At 46.7% G+C, this 21,807-nt stretch overlaps 1 long non-coding RNA gene across 3 annotated transcripts in view; it reads left to right on the forward strand.

Annotated features, from left to right (window-relative positions):
• LOC138845843 (uncharacterized) overlaps positions 1-21,807 on the forward strand; it is a 41,119-nt gene that overhangs the window by 7,575 nt on the left and 11,737 nt on the right. For 2 of the 3 annotated variants that reach the window (XR_011383029.1, XR_011383031.1), the window contains one exon: positions 20,059-20,133. This is a non-coding gene — a long non-coding RNA (uncharacterized lncRNA). Of the gene's footprint in view, positions 1-20,058; positions 20,134-21,536; positions 21,579-21,807 lie in introns of all 3 variants that reach the window. The other variant, XR_011383030.1, reaches the window with a different exon arrangement.

The raw sequence follows: 21,807 nt of genomic DNA on the forward strand, positions 1-21,807 counted from the left end.
GCCTCCACCCTATTTCTCAGGGCTCTCAGGCCCTGTGCACCAACTGTGGTCCCCACATGGACCCTTTCTCATGCAAAGCAGCCTGGTTTGTGTGTTTTAGCCCAGAGACCTTTGTGTGTAAAGTGATCCTGCATGTGCAGGCTTGGGGCTCATATCAGTCCCAACCCCTACCTGCTTACCTTCTCCTTGGCTCCTTCCCCTGGAAGGTTCAGTGTAGTCCTAAGTTTGAATGGAGCAGAATATGAAACCCAGGTCTAAAGTCAAGAGTGGCATCCTTTCCTCACCCTTTCTCTGGAAAGCCCATGGGTAAGGACCCCTTTAAGGAAGCCAGCCCAGTTAGTGTCAGACAATTGCTTTGCTGTGCTCTCTGCTGGGGAGGGAGGTGGGAGATGCTGAAGCCTTGCCTTCATTGGATGCTTTCAATGTAAATCAGCTTTCATTACTTAAAATAGTTGAGAGGAGCTGCTTGGAAGGGAGAGGATTATTTTGATTCATAATTTGGAGGTTCGTGGTTCAAGACCAAGTGGTGTCTGGAGGAGGCTGACAGTGGTGGTATGGAAGGATGATCCTGTGGTGAGCCAGGAAGCGGGGCCACAGGAGCAGCTATTCATGTACTCTGTCTGTGGCCTTCCCCTATGAAGCTATCATGATTCCACCACGGGACTCCAGTCTAGCCACCTAGTCCCATCCAGTTATTTCCCAGATGCCCCACCTCCAGCTGCCATAGTTGGATCAAGCCTACAACCCAGTCTTATCAGCTATTGGCGTTAATCCACTGTTAGCATAAGATTGTGGAGATCAAGCATCTTCATGAGTTTGGAGTTCCAAGTCCTTTTCAATCCATAACACTTTCCAAATGTTAGGGCTTCCCAGCAGTTACCACATGAAGTAGATATTGTTCAGGGGTGTGTGAAGATGTGGGAGGGAATGCTGATGCTTGTGTCTGACATGCTTACTGTACCAGTGGCTGTCATGCAAGCCTGGCTGGGGAGAATGGACAGGGACTGCAGGATATACTGTATAGGGTCAGGGAAGATGCCCAGCTGGTTCTGGTACACTCTTGGCCCTCTCCTGGCTCCTCTCTTCCCTTCCTCATCAGTGTACTACATGGATTTCAGGAAAATGAAAGCTCAGGGACTAAGGATGATGGACTTGGGGGTGGGCATTGTGAATGGAGGCAAGGCCATGACATCTCTAGTGTAAGCAGGATAGGGCACAAGGTCATCCACTGCTTTCAAATGCACCTGAGCCTTGTTTGCATCATCACCCTCTCTTGCATAAGAGATCTCTGCTACACACAAAGCCAGGCTCTGCATGGGGCCTCTGGGCTGCTGTGGGGGAGGTGGAAGGGAGAGTGTCTTGCCCAATTAGCATTCACTTTCCTACTCCCCCATAGCTTGCAGATGCTTTTCATCCTCCTAAATAAAAGTCAGGATGTGAAGCATCTCTACAAAGTGGAGTTCACTGTCATCTTCCATTCCTCTAGAACAGCAATACTGGTGAAGCCCACACTGGAGGCTAAGTATTCCTACTGATGTATCCTGAGAACAGTGCTCCCTGAATGCTTTCCTTGTGGACCTTTTTTTTTTTTTTTTTTTTTTAAGATTTATTTTATTTATTTGAAAGGCAGATTCACAGAAAGAGAGAAAGAGGAGAGAGAGAGAGAGAGGTCTTCCATCTATTAGTTCACACCCCAAATGGCCACAATGACCAAGTCTGAGCCATACTGAGGCCAGGAGAGGAGATTCTTCCAAGTTTCCCACAGGCATGCAGGGGCCCCAGGCATTTAGGCCATCTTCTGCTGGGTTTCCAAATGCATTAGCAGGGAGCTGGCTCATTAATGGGGCAGCTGGGGCTTGAACTGGTGCCATTATGGGATGTTGGTTCTCCTGGCAGTGGCTTAACCAGCTATGCCACAATGCTGGCCCCAGACTTGCGGTTTTCACATGAAACTTGCAGAGCATCCAGAGTTGCACATGCTCGTGGACAGCAGGTCACATTTCCATACTGGTCAGCAGTCATTCCAAACATTTGATTGTTTGCCTGGTGATCTTCTAGGCTGGGCATTTTTAGTTTCTCTCTCTCTCTCTCTCTCTCTCTCTTTTCTTTTTAAATGTGCTACTGAGACTGTCTTTGCAGAACCAGCTTAGGGAAATGAAGTGGATGTGTTGCAACTGCTGGAATAGAAGGGGATGTGAGGAGCTGTGCTCAGGGAAGCTTTGCTCCCTCCTACAAGTGAGTTTCCAGAGGCCAGAGCACATGCCATGTGCACATCACAGGATGCCAGTCCTACCTTCCTGCTGTAACCTCCCCTCCACCAAGTGCCTTTGTCTTTGGTCACTATTTCTCAGGTACCTGAGAATTCCAGTGTTTTCTAACATTGAGAGTCCTCAGCTTCTAGGGCTGCAGTTCCTGTGGCAGGCACGGCCAGATTCTCAGGATATCAGGGGCAGCATTTCAGCTGGCAGCCTGGGTTATGAGCCCCTCCTTCTTGCACAGAACTATTTTCTCTTTCCTCACAAATCGCACCTGGATGTATACTGTGTGGTACACATTTCACACAGGACCAAGAACTGTGTCTCCCATCACCATCCTGTTGCACATCTCAGGTACATGCCAGGACGGCTTTGTGTGCCACTTCCCATTCTTTGTGGAGAACATGCATTTCTGACAGTTTTGTTCTTCTTGTTGTTTTCTTTATTAATTAACATGTTGTTTTCTTTATTAATTAACATGTTTCTTTGAGATTTTTTTGTGGTCAGCATAAAAAAAATTTCAGCATTTATGATGGGATGATAATAGAGAAAGGCATCAAAAAGCAGGATGTTGAACTATTTCAAATTTTCCTTAGTTTAAAAAGTTTCAAAAATAAAGTGTTCATTGAGAGGTTAAAACTAGAGAAACTAAAAAACCCTCAGGCTTTCCCTGAGAGAGCAGTTGTTACTTCTTCCTATATCTTTGTAAACACACAGTTGATCTGAATAACACAACACTTACTTCTCATCTCCTTTATAGCAGTTATTTTTTTTTTCTTTCATAAGTTTTGTGTGTGCACTTAATTGGTTTAATAAATAAGCCTGTGGGGCCAGCACTGTGGCATAGTAGGTAAAGCTGCCACCTACAGTGCCAGAATCCAATATGGGCACCAGTTCGTATCCCGACTGCTCCACTTCCAATCCAGCTCTCTGCTATGACCTGGGGAAGTCGTTGGACCCCTGCACCTGCGTGGGAGACTGGATGAAGCCCCTGGCTCCTGGCTTCAGATCTGCCGAGTTCCAGCTGTTGCAGCCATTTGGGAAGTGAACCAGCAGATGGAAGATTGATACTTTCTCTCTCTCTCTCTCTCTCTCTGCCTCTCTCTAACTCTGCCTTTCAAATAGATAAATCAATCTTATAAGCAAGTAAGTAAATAAATAAATAAAAATAAGCTTATACTTTCTGCCTCCTGAGGCAGAGTTATTTGGGGGGGGGGGGTAAAAGAAGTGTTTCTCATTCATTTGCCTGTCCTCAAGGGTTGCCTACTTTAGGAGAGAAGCAATTATTTGCAAGTTAAATCTTGTAGGAAAGATTGCCCAGAATACTGTGCAGGACCACAAGAAGCAGCTGAGGCTGAGTAGAGATGCTTTAGGTCTGAGTTGGTCGACCTGGCCCTGTTTTGGCCTCTGGGTATGCTTCATCTGATCAGGGATAGGATTTAGGGGATCCATAAAGTTCCTTTTGCTTGCTTTGCATGACCAAAATGCTAGCATCAAAAATGACTCCTGAGAGTAACTTTCTTGGAAACTTTTTTCTTCCTCTTCCCCCAAACTCCACTTTGGTCTTAAATTCTTTTTATAAAAAGAATTAACCTTGCGCTGGCACTGTGGCTCACTTGGTTAATCCTCTGCCTGCAGTGCTGGCATCCCACATGGCTGCTCCTCTTCCAGTACAGCTCTCTGCTGTGGCCTGGGAAGGCAGTGGAGGATGGCCCAAGTGCTTGGCCCCTGCACCCGCATGGGAGACCAGGAGGCAGAGCGGTGCAGTGCTGGCCATGGTGGCCATTTGAGGGATGAACAAATGGAGGGAGACTTTTCTCTCTGTCTCTCTCACTAACTCTATACCCACGTATATTTACATGTATAACTTAAAGAGTTACAAAGCAAACGAAGCCTGTGTGCGGTCATGCCATTCCTGATAACCTTTATTCCTCATTCCTACCCCTATCTTAGCAAGCAATCCTGTGGTTTCTCGATTTGAGCACTAGTTAGTCAATGACGGGTAAGATCCCCTGGGGGACAACCTAAGACAGGCACAGCTGCATACGGAGACCACATGGAAACGGGGTCAACAATGGTATGGCTGAGAATCATGCCTCCCATTGCTCAAAAATAAACGGAAAGGGGGAAATGTGGAATGAGAAGGCCATGCCAAGATGGCCACTGGCAAGCGAGCATCAGTTACTCAGGAATGGCTTTGAATACCACATGGCAAAGGAGCCTGCCTGGCAACAGGCTGTGATTGGATGGCTTTGGAAACTGCCTGGCAACAGGCTGTGATTGGTTGGGGCATAGACCGCCCCTTGGCTGGTCTTGGCTATATAAGCTGTCTTACTAACTGAAATAAAAGTCTGCGGGCTGCTTGCCTCAAGCCTGCTTTTACCCGACTCCCGGGGTCTGTGTGGTGACTCCGCGCCTCTTGCTCCCACCACACTCCTCTCAGAAATGAATCCACTGCAACATTGTTGAGAAATCAACTGCAACAGCCTCTCCTGCTGTGCCCTGGTCACCTGATCACTGTCAAGCCTCCTGGCTCCATACCCCGTATTGTGACTCAGAGGTCACCAGTATCCTGACTGTGGGACCACCATCTCCTTGCTTTTGTTTCAGTTTTGCCAGCATTGTATAACTCCCAAATCACATACAGTACGGTCTATTTTGCCAATGGTTTTGACCTTTTCTGGTGTTATACTGTGTGATTTTCTGGCCTAATGATTTTGCCAAATTCCTTGGTGTTCTGGATGGGTGAGTCATTCCTTTCTGTTGGCCTGCAGTTCTCTCCTATGTGAATCCATGGCAGTTGATCAACTCTCCATTGACAAGCATTTGGATTAGTCCAGGCATACCTTGAATGTCTCCTGTAGCGCATGTGTCTTTGATTTTCTTAGGTAATAACAGGGAAACACATTGTTCTGGGTTATCCATAAGCATGCATGTCTTCCACAGCTGTGCTTTAGCTTGGTTTTGTGTTATCCTAATTTGTGATGATAACTACTCTTCTCTTGGGCCTCCTGACCCAGAAGGAGGAGGGTCCATTATTGCTCTTTGAACCAAGCCTGCAAGTCATAGTGAAATTCTGAGCTGGCCCTAAAAGGCTTCTGGATACATTTGACACTGTCATTCATGCTTTCTGTTACTCTCTGTAAAGTCAAGTGTGTGATGAGTCCAAGTTGCCATCTAAACATATGTGAACTTTTTTTTTTTTTTTTTTTTTTTTGGACAGGCAGAGTGAACAGTGAGAGAGAGAGAGACAGAGAGAAAGGTCTCCCTTTACTGTTGGTTCACCCTCCAATGGCCACTGCGGTTGGCATGCTATAGCTGGCGCACCGCGCTGATCTGAAGGCAGGAGCCAGGTGCTTCTCCTGGTCTCCCATGCGGGTGCAGGGCCCAAGGACTTGGGCCATCCTCCACTGTACTCCCAGGCCACAGCAGAGAGCTGGACTGGAAGAGAGGCAACTGGGACAGAATCCGGCACCCCGACCAGGACTAGAACCTGGTGTGCCGCTGCCACAGGTGGAGGATGAGCCTATTGAGCCGCGGTGCCGGCCACATGTGTGAACTTTCTTGATAAAGCTACCCTTGGGGAGATAATTGGGTGTGATTTTTCTGCTATCTTTCAGAAAGTCCTTTCCTCTTAGATTGGCTTGCTGTAAATGGAGCAAAGGAAGAAGAGATGGGGCAGGAGAGTGGAGCATGCATAAGGGCACCCTGAATTGTGGTGCCTGTGCTCTGCAGGCATTTGTCTTCCAGGCAGCATCTCAGGGTTCCAAGAAGAACATCAGCCTCTTTCCCGGCTACTGACCCAAACTGAGATTTCTGGATCCTGGAATGAAACTGGCCTGAGTCAAGAGGGAAGGGCTGGGCCAGCGCTGTGGCATGGCAGGTTAAGCCACATCCTGCAGCACTAGTTTCCCATATGGGTGCTGGTTCATGTTACAGATGCTCCACTTCTGATCTAGCTCCCTGTGAATGTGCTTGGGAAACAGCAGAAGATGCACCCACATGGAGAACTGGAGGAAGCTACTGGCTCCTGACTTCAGTCTGGCCCAGCCCTGGCTGTTACCAGCATCCCATATGAGCGCCGGTTCAAGACCTGGCTGCTCCACTTCCTATCCAGCTCTCTGCTATGGCCTGGGAAAGCAGTAGAAGATTGCCCAAGCCCTCAGGCCTCTGCACCCATGTAGGAGACCCAGAAGAAGCTCCTGGCTCCTGGCTTCAAATGAGTGCAGCTCCATTTCACTGGGAAGTGAACCAGCGGATTGAAGACCTCTCTCTCTGCCTTTCCTTCTCTCTCTGTGTAACTCTGACTTCTGACTTTCAAGCAAAATAAATAAATCTAAAAAACAAAACAAAAAAAAAAAAGGTGCTTTAGAGTGGTTTGAAATGATTATTTGTTTACCTCAGAAGTGTTTGGGTTGCCTCCCTGCTCTCTTATGTAGGTGATAAATTTGCTATATGAAACTTGATTTACATTCTACAGGTTGAAGTCAGATTCAAGCTTTTGGGCAATTTCTACTTTTGAGCTTTTGCCTATTTCTAATTTTTACACACAGTTCTAGTGAAAGTTGCATCTTTTCTCATATCTTTGAGTAAAATGGAGGCAGGCAAATAGGTGAGTGTTGGAAATCTCAATCAAATTGGCAGACACTTCTGGTTTCTGGAGACACTCACATTGTGCTTTTTGCTCTAAGGTTCTGTGTGCTGTCTGAATATTACGTACACAAGGATTTTCCCGGAGTTCAGTCTTTAACAGTCATTGTACCTTAGCCCAATCAAGTTTAAGCTTAATTGTAAACATGAGCCATAAATAAAGTGTCTTTTTGGCAGAGAAATTGCTTTTCCCTTTGCAGTTTAATTGAAAATGTCTCTGTTGACTACCACACCTTTATGCCCATCTCTATAACAGATTTGAATAACAGCAGGGATTGTGTATCCACTCCATTCCTAAGTTCAGGAAACAGTTTCCCTTCAGTAACAAAGGTGAATGGTTGCCACTGGCTGCAAATTTCACATGACCTTTATGCAGTAAAGGATCAAGCAGGTGTGTTCCACTTGCAGCATGGCAGGAAATTTTGTGCAGTCTGAGTGAGCCAAACTCCTGCACATTTTGAGTGCATCATCATCTATGTAGTGTCAGAGGTTAGAGAGCACCAGTCCAGATGGGAGAAGAATAAATCTCCTGAGTTGACTTTTCCAGGATGCTCACTGCCCAGCCTTGCGCCCTAATTATCTCCAGGTCCAAGTCAGTTTCATCATCTTTGGTTTTAGCATGTCTATGAATTCACTTCCTGCCTGCCTATGGGTTAGTCTCAGTGTAGCCCATTAGTTCAACGACACTCTCCCCTGCTTCTTCTTGGCTCAGTTGCAACATCATGGGCTGGCATCTGAGTCCTTTTTGAGGAGTGAACCAGTGGATGGAAGGACTCTTTTCTTTCTGTGTGTTTCTCCCCTCCCTCTCTGACTCTGCCTTTCAAATAAATAAGTAAATTTAAAATAAAAAATAATAACAAAAGGTGCTCTTTCTAAATCTCTGTGTATACCCTGACACTGACTGGCTGCCTTCTTGTTTAGCACTTCCTGTGGACCCACACATAAGAAAAAGGCATGATGAAGGCCAGAGAGGCTTTCTGAGTTCTGTCACTCTAAGCCTGCTTGATTTCTTCAGAAACACGACTCCTCTCTATTTAACAAGCTTCTAAAACCTTCTGGTGTTCTGACCCCTGCCTGCTTCAGTCATCTCTTGACCTCCACGCCTCCCCACTTTGACTTGGACCCAGGTATCCCCTTTATCTTCTACCTTCTCTTCCTCTCCAGCACTTGTACACTCGGTCCTCTGCTTAGAATATCCCTCATACTCCTCTCAACCCCAAGCTTCCACTGCTACCACACTTAAGATAGCTCAGAAGTGTCTCTTCCTCCTGAAAGCTGTTCTTGATGCTTCCTCATCTCTAGGAAGGAGAGGCACTCACCCTTGGTCTTCCTGTATTGTCCAGCCTTGTGAAGTATCCCATCAGACAGAACTCAGTGAACCCTAGTACATGCCAAAAGCTACAAGAGGTGTTGCAAGTACAGCGGTGAGCAGATGGAACAATGGCCATGCCTTTGTGGAGTTTACAATCTAGCAAAAGATAGTCCCTATGCAAACATAGATTCACCATGACAGAAACCAGAATTCCAGGACTTAATGCAGACACTTCAGTTTTCACATGTATAGCTCTGCCCCTAGATTGCAGTGTCTCCTATGGTAGCTACAGGCCATGAGTGTCAAGTGCCACATGTTAAAATAATGGATGTTTTGCACCCATACAGTACACAAAGTACTAGTAGAAAGTTTCACTGTGTTTGACTCTTTTCAGTTCTCTTATCTAAGGTCAGTAGCTAATAACTGTGCTACCCCCAGTGCCTACCTGGTAACCTGCCCTGGAACTGTGCTCCAAAGAAGCCCTTGGAATAAATGGAAGGTGTGAAGGTACTTCACATGTGGAGGGGCTTCATCCAGGTCTCCCACATGGGTGGAACAGGCCCAGGCACTTGGGCCATCATTGGCTGCCCCCACCCAGGCATGTTAGCAAGGGATTGGAAGTGTAGCAGCTGAGATATGAACTAGGGCCCATGTGGGATGCCAGTGTGGCAGATGGCAGCTTAACACACTACACCACAATGGTGGTTCCTGGCTTGCAGTATCTGAAACCAGATGCTGTGCTATGTGCAAAGGCTGAGCAGGAGCAGATTCAGAATGCAGAATTGGATGCTAATTTTTTCAAGTGTGTTTTTCAGTAAAGGTCCTTCACCTGGCATGGGGAGCTAAAACAGGAGCTCTAAAGGGCCCATTGGATATATTTCTGCTTTTGAGAGCTGCACACACACACAAAGGCTCTAATGGGTGTATAAGATGTGCATGGGACAGTTGTGCACACACAAGAGCTCAGGAGCTCAGATGGGTACATAGGGTGTGTGTGAGAGAAAGCTGTGCACATACACAAAAGCTCTAATGGGTACATAGGATGTGCATGAAAGCTGTGCACACACAGGGGCTCTAATGGGCGTGTTGGACAGGGGTCTATTTATGAGAGCTAAAAACACCAACATGCAGGCAACAACACTTCAGGAACCTGGTTTCTGACTTAGCCCTGAGCAAAGATCCAGTCTGCTTGGGCAGAGCTGGCCCAGCCTGGGAATCAGGGCCTGTGTGACCAGGTGCTATGTGCTGACTGGTGAATTGAGGTGGAAAAATGATGACTTAGTGAGAGAGGCTTCAGCTATGATTTTTATGGTGATTGACTGTTTACAATTCACCTTTCAAATTCCAAAGGAAGATCAGGAACAGTTTAACAATGACCAACAGGGAATGTCCACATCAACTTTGTAAACTGGCTATCTGGTGTCAGTACTTAGCTCCCCTTTTTTACAGAATTGTAGAAAATAATCCTTTTTAAAAACAGAATATTAGTTTTGGACTCACAGCAAAATTGGACTGAAAGTAGAGATCACTCTGCAGAAGGTTTGGACAAATGTGTAGTGAATGACACCATTCTCTTTGTATGGTGACCTTCTATTAAGTTTAAAATTGTCAGGACTGATGCATCTGTTTCTAATGTCCAGTAAAATAACCATTGTTGCTTTGGACATAGGACCCTGGATGCTGCCACCGAGTACTGCTTTGAGAAGTGATTGAAAAGGCTGCAAGTCCAGAGCCCATTTATGGAAGTTGCCATGCTCTGTGACAAGGGATAGGCAGTTGGGGCGCTTTATGATCAGAGCTCACAGTAACTGCTGGAGTCAGGTATCTGTGATGGGGTTCTTCCTTTGCATTTCTTCAGGTAACCATTATAGCCACCTTGCAGGTGTGTCACCTCCCAGTTCACAAGTGCCCTTTGCCTCCAGTCACCACTCAAAGTGAGCACCCCTTGTTCTTATATGTTGATTAATTGGGTTGGAAGGAAATTGTGCTTCAGTGCCATTGTGAAGACAGAGCTGTCATGATGTCTCTAGGCTTGATAGGTCCTGAACAAATACTGTTTATTAATGCTGCATACTCCTGTTGAACTAGGTGTTTTATTGTGATTATAAAGAAAACATTTGCTGAACGCACAGTTTTGGAACCTGTGGAGAGCCCCTTGGCTGTCGCATCCCATGGTGACATAGGCAGCCAGAGGAAGACTGGGGTCCCCTGAGAGCTAATTAATCCCTTCTGAGGGCACCCCCACTGACCTCATGGTCACCCTCCAGGCCTTGCCTCTTCAAGGTCCAACCACTTAACTTTATCTTGTGGTCTAGGTTTCCAGCGTGAACCTTTGAGGGAACAGAACATAGCTGGGGTCTATAATTATTTGCTAACTATTAAATTTCTAGGTGTATCTGTTTAATCATTCAGTCTTGGAAGGAGGTGTTGTGACAGCCAGTTTCCTGAAGAGAACTTAGGAAGGACTAACCATATGTCTTGGGAAGATGTTGGGTTTGGAAAGGATTGGCGCATGTTTTCCACCACAGTTACTGAACAGGTTCTTTTTTTTTTTTTTTTTTTTTTTTTTTTTTTTTTGACAGGCAGAGTGGACAGTGAGAGAGAGAGAGAGAGAATGTCTTCCTTTTGCCGTTGGTTCACCCTCCAATGGCCACCGCCGCCAGCACACTGCGCTGATCCGAAGGCAGGAGCCAGGTGCTTCTCCTGGTCTCCCATGGGGTGCAGGGCCCAAGGACTTGGGCCATCCTCCACTGCACTCCCTGGCCACAGCAGAGAGCTGGCCTGGAAGAGGGGCAACCGGGACAGAATCCAGCACCCTGACTGGGACTAGAACCTGGTATGCCAGCACCGCTAGGCGGAGGATTAGCCTAGTGAGCCGCCACAGGTTATTATTGTGTGGTATTTTCAAGGCCACAGTGGGTTTGCCTCCCACTGAGCTGTGTGCTTCTGGCCAGGGCAGGTTTGGTCCTGCAAGGAGACTGTCGCTGGACACCTGCTGGTTCCTGTGCTTACTGGTGGGTGGAGGTACTCACTGTTTCAGTATGGTTTCCCACCAAAGGGGAAGAGATACAGACACAGAGGCTGGCCTGGCAGGCCTTGCTCGTACCCAGGAAGGACCAGGAGTTGATAGGGGCAGTGGTCAGGCCCACTTACTTCACTACAGTAGGCCACATGCAGCAACGCCTGAGATGCCTCAGACAGCCCATGTGCTTCAGATGCACAAGGCACAGAGAGGAGCTGGTCTTCAGCCCCTGCCAACAGCACCACTGCTCAGTCCATGCCATACTGCAGCTTTGTCCCAAGGGCTTTGCGCAGTCTAGCGGGGGTCTTCAGAATGGCCCTCAAATGGCTGCTCTGTGGTGGCAGTGGTCTAAGAACAAACACAAACATTTCAGTTAATATGTTCTTAATGTCTTAGACTTTGGATGTTGCCTGGATGATTTTTTACAAAATGAAGAAATCTGTGAAAGCAATAAACATCTCTGGGCTAGGTAGGTACACACCCCTTCCCCGGGAGTTTCTGTGTGAAACACATCACACGTGGGGTCCTAAGGCCATAATACTGATCACCTAACAAATCAGTGAGCCAGGCTGTAATCATGGGGGCGAGCTGGGAGGTCGTCTCACAGGGGTGTTTTGTTTACCCACTGCCTGACTCAGTGATGGGAGTTCATCCTCTGTCCTCCCACCATGTTGCAATCCTGTTGTCTAGGGTGTAGCCCCACACAGATTTGCTTGTCCTCCTAGCTGCTGAGGACATCAGCTGATTCTGACTCCTTCCAGTTTCTTCTCTTCCTCTCACCTTCCCTAGTGTGGAAAGAGAATAAAACACACACAAGTGTGTCGCTCCCCCTCTTCGCGGAGGAACGACACAGGACCCTGCGCTGTTCTTTTGTCTGCTCAGCCCTCCCCGGGTTTGCTGCTGGTTCTTCCCGGGTTGGCTACCGAGCCTTCCACCTCCGTGGAAGGGCGGTGCCCCCTGCCACTTTCCCCACTTCCGCGGGGGAGTGGCACACCGCCGGCCGGCTCTCTCGGGGGCTGCTCAGATGTTATTCGGATGTTCCCTTTAGATGTTCCCCATGCATGTTGTCTCTCTTCTCCTTTATAGTCCTCTTCCACCAATCCCAACTCTGCTACCCACACGCCGAGTACGCTGCTCTCCTCCAATCAGGAGCAGGATCAGCTCCTGTAGGTTATTGGTCGAACTGGAGGCACCTGTGTAGAAGTTGTTTACTCCTCTCCCAGCGCCATATTGTGGGAGAGCAGATGCATAGAATAAGTCTTAATTCCAGTAACTTAGTCTAGTCCGAGTTGCTCCCCACACAAGTGTAATCAGCTAGTCAACGTGATATTTACTCTAGACTTATATGCACAGAAATCCTCAATGCAACCTTCGGCTTCAAGAAGACAGGCTACCTGTGCATGGCCGGTCTGCCCCTGCAGGGCCCTGCGAGTGGTGGAGGATACTTTCAAATCATTACAGGGAGAGCTTCAGAAACGTCTTGGAAAAGGGAGGTTACAAAGTAAGTTTATTTTGGTGCAAAAAATTATGTGGAAATCTACACCTTTTTTTTTTTCATAACTGAGCCTTTTGAATCTCACTTGTATAATTTTACTGAAAAACAGGAAAATGGCAGACCAGGGGACAAGAAGATGTTAGGAATCCCAGAGAGATTGAAACTGAGCTGATGGGTGGCAGAAGAAGAGGTGCCAGCACTAGGAGAGACCCCCCACCCCCACCGCCAACCAAAGTGCAGGGCTTGAATGCCTGAGGGTGGCCTAGGGACTGCTCCTATGGAAGTAGTGAGACCCTTTGATGTCCTGACCAGGTCCTTTCTCCTGCTGTTCATGGAGGCGGTGATTGGAGCAGGTCAGGGAATGTCTTAGGTGGTTGTGATGTCAGGAGGACTGTGGAATAGTTTGGAAGTTCTCATTGCCCTGACCTCTTCTCAGAAAAGTATAGGCAAAACACACTCAGGTGCCTCTCTTGACCATCTCCAGTGAGGGAATGCGGGCCACAGAAATGAAGACTCCAGCAGTAAACTCTGACTGCAAGATGCTGTTAGGGTGGAGCATTCCCATGTGTGTTTAGGCAATGGTGTAACACAAGAGATGTTCACAAGCTGTGGCTTTGAAGCCACACAGTGCCACTAACTGAAGTGGAAATGAGAGATACATGCCATGCTTCAATATTGTTAGCTGCCTATTCCTCCTATGTTGATCTCAAGTTTCACCCCCAGTTCCAACCAGAAATTGACAACAGGAATCTAAAATTTACATGGAAAAGGGTCCTCTACCTCTGGTCTCTTCCTGGGTGAAATGGGGACACCATGGTTTTAGTTTGTGCACTTCTGTGTTTCTTGTGCTTCCCACACATGAAGCCTTCCTCCTAGGTGTCAGATGTTTGTAGAAGCAGTCCTCCTGACATGGCCCTGCTGGTCTGCCTGCTGGGTCAGGGCTCAGTGGCCTGCTCCTTAGGAGGCCACTGGAGTATGCTTGGCATGCTGTGACTATGCATGCTCTAGATGTCAGGAAGTCACTAAGAAGTGGGCACTCAGTTTTGTGGACAGAGACACCAGGTTCTTACCATGTCACATAGACTTTACAAGGGGTATTATATATATTATAGAAAAGGGATATTTTATCTTTTGGTCAGAAATAAAAATTAAAAAAGTGTGACCACTGCCATCAGAGCAGGGACTTGCATGATTCCTGCATCCAGCTCAGCGTCCAGCACTGCAGCTTTTACGCAAACAAGTGTTCCAAGGGAGGCAGTGTGCAGGGCCAGCCTTTCTGAGAGTGACAGCACTTCTATGTGATTTGCCTTTGTGGCCTGTGCTGCTGAGGGCATGCCACAAACCTTGTTCCTCCTCCTACCCCAAGATGATACCCTCAGATACAAACCCAGGGATGCTGTTTCTCTGCTTAAAACTCGGTGGTGGTTTTTTGTTGTCCACATTGAAGGTGGTGGTGCTGAGTTCCATGCCAGAACCTGGGAGAGATGAGGAAGGGCTCTGGAGGCTATAAAGTGGTAGAACAATTGGGATTAACTGCATGCAGGTGAGCAGGTTTGTATTACAATAGAACTGTCCAGAGATCAGTATGTAAACAGTTCATCAGAGGAAATGTTCTTGACGTCCAGTTAATTTGCCTAGGACATGGCCACTGCCTCCCTTGCTCACCCGATCCTAGGTCCCAGGTCAGTAAGCCGCAGAAGCTGGAGGAGGTCCAGGCACCTGCCTACTTGGGCTGAGGCCCCTCATGGCCTGTTGTACTCTTCGTTGGAAAATCTTGCTGCTTCTCAGCATGCGGAATTTGAGAAGCAAATTCCTTGTTCAGCCACAGGTCTGGGATTTTCACACAGCTTTTTGGCACCCAGGCTCTGTGCTTTCTGAGGCACCTCATATCCAGCAGACTGCCCATTCACCTGACCCTGGAGGGGTCTCCTCTTTTTATCATCTTTTGCCCATATATCATATTGTGTCATATTTGAGTTATTATAAGATCATGAACCTGACCTTGTTTAAAAGCCATTGTACTAATCTGGACAGATGATAAGCATGAGTGTGGCACCCACACCTAGACTCCTGTGTGGTCCTTCCAAGCCAGCACAGGATGGGCATGTATGTAGCAGGTGCCCAGTAAATACTTGGTTGTATTGCCTGTTTCTGCTCTAAGCTCTTGGACTGTCTTCTCCGTGTAGAGGAGGCAGACCTAGAATTTTAGTTATTGCAGTGTATATATGGCAGAACATTGGTTTGCTGTGGGAAGAATTATGTTGACAGAGAACTTAAAGTGCTGCAGAGAGGAGGCCACCTGTGTTCTCAACATTGCCCTTTTACCTGTTCAATCATTTCAGAGTTGCCTCGATAACCCCAGCAGTGCTGGTGTCTGGAGAGGGGACCTTGTGAGGTCATTAGGTCCAGATGAGATCATGAGAATGGGGCCCCTGATGGCATTAGCACCCTGGAAAGTATTCAGTATTTGTTCTCTGGCTTTTTAGGACTGAGGGTGCCATCCCCTGTGCTAAAGCAGTGGCTCTGAACTTCAGAGCAGATCAGAATCCCCCTTCTTTGGGTCTTTTTTTAAAAATTTTTTATTTATTTGAAAGAGTTATGGGAGAGGGGAATGAGAGGTCTTGGTTCACTCCCCAAATGGCCACAGTGGCTGGAGCTGGGCTGATCTGAAGCCAGGAAACAGGAGCTTTTTCTAGGTCTCCCACATGGGTGCAGAGGCACAAGTACTTGGGCCATTATCCGTTGCTTTCCCAGGTGCATTAGCAGGGAGGTAGATTGGAAGTGGAGCAGCTGGAACTCAAACCGGTGCACATATGGGATGCTGGCACTGCAGATGGCAGCATTACCCACTAGGCCACAATGCCGCCCCCATGTGGGTCTTGTTGAATAAAGCACAGACTGTTGGACTCCACCTGAGTCCTTTGTTCTGCAGGTTAGAGTACCTACTGATCAAGTTCTCAGGTGATGGAACTGCTCTGTGGGATTAGCACCTTAGAGATCCCCCTCCCACTTTAAATATTGGATGGGGCCAGAAAGGTATCAGGATGTCTCACGTATATACAAAGCACAATTTTCTTTACACAATGAAAAATATGTTTCCTCCCAATTTTCAAAAATACAGTGATGCTGCCAAATGTTTTTTAGGACATTTTCTGTGCAAGTTTGCAAAAGCAGTGAAAATGATTTGTTCACGGGGCCAGCATTGTGGCCTGGTGGTTTAAGCTACCACCTGTGACACCAGCATCCTCTGTGGTCACTGGTTCATTTTCCTGCTGCTCTCCTTCTGATCCATCTCCCCTCTAATGGAAAAGCAGTGGAAAATGACTTAACCATATGGGACTCTGCTACGCATGTGGTAGATGAAGCTCCTGGCTCTTGACTTCACCTCAGCACAGTACTGGCCATTGCAGCCATCTGGGGAGTGAACCAGCAGATAGAGCTCTCACTCTTGCTCTCACTCTTTGTCTTGCCCTCTCTCTCTGTAACTTTCAATTAAATAAATATTTAAGAAAGAAAATTATTCATTGAGAATGTTTCTGCAATGTGTTTCCCACTCATGGTAGACCACCATCTGCCCTCTTATTTATTTTAAAATTTTTATTAGCCTGAAATTTGCCAGATTCTGACTGAGCCCAAAGCTTTTATTTTCCCCCATCATGGAAAGGTAAAGGTTACATTTTCATATCTGTAGGTAGAAAAACCCATCCCTATAAAAAGGAAACAACATGACATTCATTTTCACTTCTCTAGAGACTGTGTCTTTAGTGCTCTCACCAAGTGTGATGTCATTACAGCACTCATCCCTGCACTCAGCACAGATTGTCACATCCTTGAAAGGAAAAGTACGAAGAAAGAAATGATTTTTTTTCAGACCTTTACTATCTTCCACCAGAAATGGAAATTCTCAGTTTTGTTTTCTTACTGTTTGCAATGCTAACCAGCAGACGGTGTTAAAATGTGCTTAAAATTAATGCATAGAATTATTTTTTTAGATTTTTTTTATTTGAAAGGCAGATTTAGGGACACACACACAGAGTTAGGGACACACACACACGGAGAGATGGACACACACACACATGGATGGAGGGAGGGAGGTAGAGAGGGAGCAAGAGAGAGCGATCTTCCATCCTCTGACACACACACATACACAGATGAAGGGAGGGAGGGAGAGCGAGAGAGCACGAGAACGAGAGAGCGATTTTCCATCCTCTGGTTCTTGGTTCACTCTCCCAAATGGCCACAACAGCTGCAGCAAGGCCAGGCCAAAGCCAGGAATCAGGAGCTTCAGCTGGGTCTCCCAAATGGGTAACAGGGGCCCATGCTCTTGGATCAGCTTCTGCTTTCCAGGTGCATTAACAGAGAGCTGTATCAGCAGTGGTGCAGCCAGGACATGAGCTAGCAGTCATGTGGGATGTCAGCATCACAGGCAGCTTCTTAACCTACTGTGTCATAATGCTGGCCCTGAGAATTGCTTCTGTTATACATGTTGTATAGTTAGAACAGGGCGGTTCAAGAGAAATGCTTGCAATAGTTTAAGAAGTGAAATCTTGGGGCATTGTCCTGCAGCAGGGTAAGCTGCTTTGGATGCCTGTGTCCTGTATCAGAGTGTCTGTGTTTGCATTCTGATTCTACTTCCAATACAGCTTCCTGATAATGTGCACTCTAGAGGCAGAAGTGATGGCTCAAATACTTAGGTCCCTGCTGCTTGTATGGAAGACCCATATGGTGTTCTGGCCTCCCAGCTTCAGCCTGGCCCAGCCCTGGCTATTGTAGGCATTTGGAGAATGAGCCTGCAGATGGAATCAATCAAAATCAGTTGATCATCTCTCTCTCTCTCTCGCCTTTCCTTTTTTTTCTTTTATTTATTGGACAGATAGAGTTAGACAGTGAAAGAGAGAGAAAGGTCTTCCTTCTGTTGGTTCACCCCCCAAATGGCCACTGCGCCGATCCAAAGCCAGGAGCCAGGAGCTTCTTCTGGGTCTCCCATGCGGTTGCAGGGGCCCAAGCACTTGGGCCATCCTCCACTGCTCTCCCAGGCCACAGCAGAGAGCTGGACTGGAAGAGGAGCAACCAGGACTAGAACCTGGCGCCCATATAGGATGCCGGTGCTGCAGGCAGAGGATTAACCAAGTGAGCCACGGCACCGGCCCCTTCTCCTGCCTTTCCTTTCAAATAAGTAAATATAAATAAAACAAAAAAGGAAATTTATTTGCATTAAGAGGTACTATATCTGGTATGATTTTTTTTCAACATGAGAAAATAATTGAATCATGGTTGGGTGTTTGGTAGAGTGTTTAAGGCACAGCTTGGGATACCTTCATCCTCTATCAGAGTGCCTGGGATCAAATCCTCTATGTGCACCCAATTCCAACTTCCTGCTAATGCAGACTCTGAGAGGCAGCAAGTGAAGATCCCCCATGTAGGAGACCCAGATTGAATTCCTGTCTCCTGGCTTCTGCCTGGCCCCTCAGGTGTTGGTGGCATTTGGGAAGTAAACCAGCAGATGAGAAACCTGTTTTGTCTGTGTCTCTCTGGCTTTCAAATAAAAGTACCTAAATCATAATAATCATCCTTGGTGTTTGGCAACCTTATGAGGTAGTTCAGTGCTATCCCTACTTTAAAGATTTGATAACTGAGCCCTGGTGAGGCTCAGAGTCCCTGATAGCTTTGCCTCCAGTGTGGGAGGGCCCACCTGCAACTTCCACATCATGGGGTCTGGAATATACAAGCCTGTGCTCATTACTGATGTGGAGAGGTGCACAGTGATGTCAAGGCAGCCACTGCCCCCAATTTGAAAAGCTATCTGTGAATGCAGGACAGGGCCTGGACATTATGCCTGGTGCTGTGGCTGTGCCACTTTCAATGCCTCAACAATCATTGCAAGTCCAAGTTGTGCATTCCTTTCCACAGGAGGAAAGGGACAGGGACCATGACTTGCAAGCACCTGTGGTGTCATAGGTACAGTACCTCAGGGACGTTTCATTTCATTTGCTACTCATGATAGTTGTGCAGGACTCAGGGCATACACATTAGATAACTTATCAGGACCTTAGCAGGTGGGGTCAGAGTTGGGATTCACACATGGGCTTAAAGCTGCAAACCCATGTTGCTTCCACTGTGACATTTACAGGAACAAAGGCCTTTCGTCAACTCCTTGGGGAGGAAAGACTGAGCGCAATGGAAGACAGTACAGGGAAGAGTGCTCCTAAAGAGAAATGCACCACTGTTGTGGCCAGCTGGCAGCCCAGGGCCTTGGTCTGCTCCTCTTCAAACAAGGAGATGCAACCAGGCCCATCACACAGAGCCTGCATTAGTGAAATGGATATATGTGAAGGTGGTGTTTGGTGCTGTTAGGTTATGGTAGCTGTTGCTAAGTTCTGGGCCATAACAGCTTTAAGGACACATGCACTGCTATAGTTGTGGCTTTGGCTCCATGGAGTTAGAATTGTCTATCCTGTTTCCCTGGCAAAGATCAGAGACAGAAAAATCTTATTTGAGTTTAATTAGCAGTCAGCAGGTCTGCTTTCCCTGGAGGATTTAATGCCTCACAACCAGAAGCCCAGGCCAACAAGATGTGACTGAGAGCTGAATTCTCCTCTTTAGTATTTTGTTACTATTTTTGACCACGTGTGTCCCTTCTCATGTTTTCAAAGCCTTGCTTGTGCTTCCCCCAAGCATTTGAAACACATTTTGTTTCCATGAGACTAAGATTCTCAGGTCCACTTCCTGTGCAGGAGTAAGAGTTACACCTGCCTGCTTAGAGGCTTGAGAGGCAGTTGCTAAGGCACTGCAGCAGCTCCAGTGAGCTTGTCTGACTAACAATGAGAGCCTCACTTTCAGAAAGCCCATGAATTTCCTTGGCAGTAGTGCAGGATAAAGGGGAAAATAAGACAGTTCTGAAGCGTTATATGTGTGGAATTAAACAGGTTCTAGGCTCAGCACATTTCGAGTTCTTTCCTGTCACAGATGGATGGGAGAATCTCGAAAGGCTCAACTTGGGGTTGTGAATGATGAAAGCCGGGACAGCCATAGCCATGACTGAGGTGCAGAGCAGCCCTGATGGGTTTCATTGTCTGCACCCTGATTGGGGGCACGGTGACTTCACCCGACTTTCTGTGAAAGAAGACAAGTTGCAGGTGAAGGTAGAGACAGCAGGTGTTCAGGGTTCTAGTGACAGGTTGATAATGGGAGGGGAAAGCCAGGAGGGAAGGATTTTTAGAGTGAGTGAGCCTGGGGCCTGTTTCTAGGCTCCAGAGGAAGAGCTGACCTGGAAGAGGCTGATGTGAGCTGGAAAGACTGTACTGTGTCTCTTTCTCTGCTGCAGGTCCTGTGCTTGGCGAAGAGGCCTCTGAAGGGAGCATCAGGGAACAAAGATAAATGCAACACCTGGCTTCCTGGTGTATGTACCCCTTTACTTGAGAGTTTTCAGATGCTTATTAATCATCTTGTAAAATCTAATTCAGGAGCTGAGATTGTGGCATAGTGGGTTAAGTTGCCACCTGAAATGCGGGCATCCCATGTGGACACGAGTTTGAGGCCCAGCTGCTCTGCTTCTGATCCAGCTCCCAGCTGGTGTGCCTGGGAAAGTGGTGGAGGATATCCCAAGTGCTTGAGCCCATACACCCACATGGTTCTGGGCTCCTGACACATCCCCAGGAGTTGGAGCCATAGGGGTAATGATCTAGTGAATGGAGGGTCTTTCTCTGTCTTTCCATCTTTTCCTGTAACTCTGCTTTCAAATAAACAGATCTTTTTAACTTGGAAAAACACATCCAGACCAGATTCCAGGTTCTGATGTACAAAGTCATTGGACATAGTACTTTGTTGTTATCGCAACCTTGCACTCACAAAACATCAGTGGAGTCACCTGGGCCTTCTTAGAAATGGGGATTGCCCTAAACTGACTAGCTGGAGTTGAATGAGTAAAAAGCAGGCATTTTAAAGCTTTAGAAGCTTTGCTGGGAGCAGGGATCCTCAAAGTGTGGTCCCCAGGCCAGCAACACCCAATGGGTCTTGTGTGTAATGAGAGCGCAGCAGAGGCAGAATGAGGATCACATGGTGAGCTCAGAAGCAGGGCAGGAACATTCTGGTCATCTGCCACCTGGTGGCTTCACCATGGGGCTCCACCCTAACTGAAATCCAACCCAATCACATTCTAACACTCTAGCCTCAGATACCATAACTTGATTAAGTTCCATCATTAATCTTTTAATCTGTGATTCTGGAGATCAATGCCTTAATGCATGGACTCCTAGGGTCCCCTAAACTATGATCCATCGATAGCAGCAGCTCATGAATTTTTAAGATCAGTTGGTCAATTTTTACAAAAATAAGAAACAAATCCCACATGGATTTTCATTGTAATTGAATAGGATCTGTGCATTTATTTAGGGCTTTCTTGACCCTATTGAGCCTCTGAATACATGACATGGAATATCTCTCCTTTCCTGCACAGTATCCTTAATTTCTCTCAACCAGCTTTTGACATTTTCAGTGTGCAAGTCCTGCTCTTCCCATGGGGAAATGTATTGCTAAGTATGCTGTGCCTTTTAGAGACTTTGTGGTGGGAATTCTTCTCTCCGGTTCACTCACACATTGATCATGACCCATGCAGAGAGGTGGAATTAGTTTCATCTATTGATTTTCTATCCTGTGACCTTGCAGAACTCACTTACTAGCTTATGTGGGCTTTTGCTGATGACTCCCTAGGATATTCTATATAGAGCACTGTATTTTCTGTAAATAAAGGTAATTTTCATTTTTCCTATCTAATATGTAACTTTGTTCTTTTTTTCTTTTCAGTTCTTTCTTTTTGTGTTTCCAACTTTTGTGCTGGAGCTTGAGGTATTTGTCATTGTTGTTTAGTTGGATTTGCTTTTTGGCCACATTTTTGATAGCATTTGGAGATGCATATACATTTACAAGAAGTTTTCTCCATGGACATAAGATGCTGTATTTGTAATGAAATTTCCCTATGCATCTTTAGTAGCAGTTTTTTGTCATCCAGTCCATTTTGCCTGATATTAATATAGCTCCTGCAGCTTTCATGATTAGTTTGCATGGTCTCTTTTTT

This window comes from Oryctolagus cuniculus, chromosome 16 (genome assembly GCF_964237555.1).
Source record: "Oryctolagus cuniculus chromosome 16, mOryCun1.1, whole genome shotgun sequence".
In the NCBI taxonomy this organism is placed as follows: domain Eukaryota; kingdom Metazoa; phylum Chordata; class Mammalia; order Lagomorpha; family Leporidae; genus Oryctolagus; species Oryctolagus cuniculus.